The 4,752-nt window shown below is 31.8% G+C and overlaps 1 long non-coding RNA gene across 1 annotated transcript; it reads left to right on the forward strand.

Annotated features, from left to right (window-relative positions):
* Positions 1-888: 888 nt before the first annotated feature.
* On the forward strand, positions 889-4,069 carry LOC148313194 (uncharacterized). The gene is made up of 2 exons (XR_015838222.1): positions 889-993; positions 3,416-4,069. It is a non-coding gene; the product is annotated as an uncharacterized LOC148313194 (long non-coding RNA).
* Positions 4,070-4,752: the final 683 nt, after the last annotated feature.

The raw sequence follows: 4,752 nt of genomic DNA on the forward strand, positions 1-4,752 counted from the left end.
TATTATTTTTTATACTTCACTATCTGCCCACATATTTAAAACAGTTGTTTAAGGTATAACAAACCCTGATTAGTATCATTAGTCTGTTTTCGGTTCATTTAATCTATATAGAAATTTAATCAATCAATTAATCCTCCTCCCTTAGTTTTTCCCTCTACTTCCTTCCTCAAACTCCCTTTTTCCTTTGCCCTCCATCTTATCATCTTTTGTATTTTTTATATGTTTATTTGTAATTTATGTTTTTTCAATGTTATAGTACTATCTACCCTCTGATTGCAAACAGGTATATATGGTATCAAACGTTATGATCAATATCACTAGTTTGTTTTTGGTTGGTCGGAAGATATTGCTTTTTAGAAATAAACCCTACAATGTACTTATCTATTTTCTGTACATGAAGTTTAAATAAATAAATATACAATAAGTGTTACACAGTGTACGAAGTACACTGTGTAACACTTATTGTATATTAATAATAAATACTCAGACTTTTCATTTTTTCCTCTCATTTTTTCCCCCATTTATTAGATTCTGATTGGATCTATTGTTCTGATTTTTATTATTATTCTGTTGTTGTTCTGATTCTATTATTCTGATTGGATCTATTGTATTCCATTCTGTTGAGATTTCAATAAAATCTGGATTTTTAAAAAAACTATTACAAAACCGCAGTTACAAAAAGCCTATTTTTTTAAATAAGGCTGCTCGCATTAAACGGTACCTTGTTTTACTATTTTTCAAACGTTCTACTTAATAAATATCAATAAATCGATCAAAAGATGTAAAAGATGGTCACATAGCCTCAAGTAGGACCTTGTACGCAGATAGGTACCTACCAGTGCACACGATACGTACACATATATTCTGGAATAAAAGTTATTGATCTTGGCGACGCAGCGGCAGAAACGAGAAGCTTTCCGTCGAGAACGTTCCGAGGCAATTCAAATCCCTGTCAAAATCAATCCAACAAGATGCCTTGCAAGTGCGGAGACAGTAAGTTTATTTTAATTATTAATTTCACGCGATAATACTAATCTAACTTAACCATTTTAATGTTTAAACTCAATCGGATTATTTGCAGCATTTTTTACTTGATTTTCCTCCTTTTTCGTACGGAAATATAGAAAATGTTGATTGCAACATATTTTTTTCAATTATATTTGAAATTTATTATTCAATACAATTATTAAATTAACTGTAAACATTTTCAATTTCAATTTGACTTTTAGCAATATTTAAACATTTGATTTTCCGTGCAGGAATATTTCGATAATCTCGACAAAATTCTAGTTCGTATTATTGTTTTGTAAACATTTATTTTCTTGAAAACATTTGAAAATCTATTAACGTTTTTTTTTGTTTCTACATAATAACCGTAATTAAACTACATTTTATTTACTTCCGTACATTTTCGATGAGTATTGCGGCGTTTTTTGTTTGAATTTTTGATTTTTTCAAATTATAATATTTTGATGAAATACGGAATACATACATAATGACCGGCACATTTCGTTGAACATACCGCCGTTTTCTTTTGTTTATTTTTACTCCTGTCTCCAAGCAACCTGTTTATATAATTTTTTAAATAATTCTAATAATCCTCATCCGCACCTAATGATGCATAGGGCGCTGCATCAGTTCAACGCAATTTAACTACATTATTACATTTTATTGAGTAATTAGTCCTGCGCTTTAGATGCCAGTTCAGGGTATTATTAAACAAATGTGAGAATGAAAAATCCCTTATATTTATTTTGAGTTCCCTAGGAATCGAACCCAGAACCTCCAGCACAGTTGCAAAATGACGTAACCACTAAACTGTGGAGGCGGACAAAAAGAAACTGCTGACAGCCTACCCAATTTTTTTAATCATTGATTCTTCTTCGTGTATTTTTTTCTCAATTTCACTTATTTAAAATTTGTAAATAAATAGCAAATGTTACTATTATGTCATAACAATAATTTTTTATTTAAGTTATGTACAGACATTTTTTGGTAGAACTGCATTTTGCTTAACCAGTTTGAACTGGTCAAATAAAATATATGTGCAAAAAAACTGTATAGTTGTTATTTTATTATACAATAATTAAATAGATAAATATTCATACTATGTAACTAGGCAGGTTTTAGGCCGGCTATTGACTGTAAAAAATGTTTTTAAAAAAACATATTGAAAAAAAATAGACTATAGAAAAAGTATGTTATTTTCAATTTTTTTATTTTATTTAGATTGACTATAGAACAATAATATGAATGTCATACAGCTACCATAACATACACTTACTCAAGCATAAATTATATTTCATCAAACGTTATTTACAACATTTTGAGTATGTCCAAATACTTGTTCACTTATCTGGATAATCTCCAATTGTAGGAGTTATTTTTCATATTATTTTTTCATATCTCATCAAAGATGAAGAAGAATATGGAAGTCTGGGCATTTGCGGGGCTAACGACCGCCATAGGCTGGTTTAAGTGATCACTTTACACATGTGTAACATTTACCAATTCTACCCATTATTGACAATCACACTACTCAAATTCTTAGATGTAAAGAAGCTTTTTATCAAGCAGAAACTCTTATATTATTATGTGAGGTCCGAATCCTGGATAGAATCCTGGGTAGAATTGGTGAATGTTACACGTGTTTAAAGTGATCACTTAAACCAGCCTATGACGGTCTTCAGCCCCGTAAATGCCCAGACTTCCATATTCTTCTTCATCTTTGATGAGATGTCAAAAAATAAAATGTTATTTAGATAACCAATGATTATTAATTAACTATATCACGTCCGCCTCCGTAGTGTAGTGGTTAACGCATCTGGCTACCGTGCTGGAGGTCGTCCATTCAATTCCCAGAGGGGTCAAAATAAATATGGGCTATTTACACATTAATTTATTTTCAACATTTTAAGTGTCCAAATACTTGTTCACAAAATCTGGATCATCTCCAATTACAGGAGTTATTTTCATATTATTTTATTACTTCAATAAAAAGCTTCTTTTCATCTCACCAACAGATGTCTCTAGTGAAGTTCTAGTTATTCAAGAACAAGGTTTCTAAATTGTTTCATATATTTATAGAACTTCCAAGAATTTGAGTAGTGTGGTTGTCAATAATGGGTAGAATTGGTGAATGTTGCACGTGTGTAAAGTGATCACTTAAACCAACCTTTGACGGTATTCAGCCCTGTAAATGCCCAGACTTCCATATTCTTCTTCATCTTTGATGAGATGTCAAAAAAAAAACATTAATTTATATTTAATATCACATTCTGTTTCAAATTTAAATCTTTCATTTTCAAAAATCGGACATACCCACACTAAATAAGGGATATCTTGTGATGAAGTCTCAAGGTTAAGTGTTGAAACAAAGTTGACCTTATCGTAATGACTATTTGTTTATTTTTAGACTGTAAATGCGCCGGTGAAAAGTGCTGCACCGGAGGAAAGTGTGACGCCAGTTGCAATTGTGCGAAGAAGTGTGGAGATGGGCACAAGGAACCGACAGGCGATGCTTGCTGCAAAAAACCCCCCAAGTAGAGATATACCGCCTACTCCAATTACGTAGAGATCTACTTATTACCAACTCTCAGTATTCTATTATTTACATCTTAAAATGAACAACATTATCTCAACAATTGATTTTTGGCAACTGAGAAACAAAAAATGAAGTCCAAATTCTATCGCAACTTGGTATATCGTAGTCGTACAGGAGAAAGTGACCAACTAACAAAAGGTTAAATGTTCAGCAGGGCCATTTAAGTCACTTTTGCTTGGCAACAAAATAAACATCAATGCAGTTAGTCATTTTTACCAAGTCAATATATTATACTTACAAGTTTAAAATCCTTTTGGATGTTTTCAGGGCAATATTAAGCTAGTAATATATCGAATAGTCAATGATCATGTTTTTCTAAAAACTGCACTTGGTCACTTTCTCCTGTATGACTACGATATCAACTCATTCAATTATTCAAATTTATTTTATAATTTTTGTTTATGTATTTAAAAATGTTTTATTTTATTATGATCCAATAAAATTATTATAATTATTATTTTAAAAGATGTGCTGTTTTCTTTCGTTTCTTCTTCTGACCTCTCGTCTGCACTTAATGGTGTATAGGGCACTGCATCGGATCGATGAGATGTTAACTTAATTTCATTGAAGTAAAGGTGAAAATATCGGGATTTTTATTATGATTACTTTTATTTGTCGTTAAAAATTGCACAAAACATAAAAATGGGAATTCAATTAAAGATAAGTTATTTACATTGACATGTAATTTACAAAAGTCTGTGAAATTATAAAAGACCTAAACACCAACAGCTACACAAGGATCAAAGTAGATGGTGAACTCACAAGTTCAGTTCCCACTCCAGTCGGAATCAGGCAAGGAGATAGCCTCAGCCCATTTATTTCCAATTCTATTATGGATAAATTGATAGAAGAGGTTGCCAACATGAACCGGGACTACCGACTGGCCGGGAAAAGACTCAGCAATGTCTGCTACGCTGATGATGCCGTCATTATAGAAAAATCTGAAGACGACCTCCAAAGAATGCTTCTCAAGTTCCACCTGACATCGGAAAAGTTCAACACGATGATATCCATTGACAAGACTAAAAGCATAACCATATCTTAGAGTCCAGTGAGATGCAAATTAGTTGTAAATAACAGAACCGTTGAACAGGTAATGGAATTCAAGTATCTTGGAGTTGACGTTAGCAGCTATGGTGATCTTTATG

The sequence above is a fragment of the Brachycentrus maculatus genome, unplaced genomic scaffold (assembly GCF_059751285.1).
Source record: "Brachycentrus maculatus isolate JH-2025_06_01 unplaced genomic scaffold, ASM5975128v1 h1tg000017l, whole genome shotgun sequence".
NCBI classification, from domain to species: domain Eukaryota; kingdom Metazoa; phylum Arthropoda; class Insecta; order Trichoptera; family Brachycentridae; genus Brachycentrus; species Brachycentrus maculatus.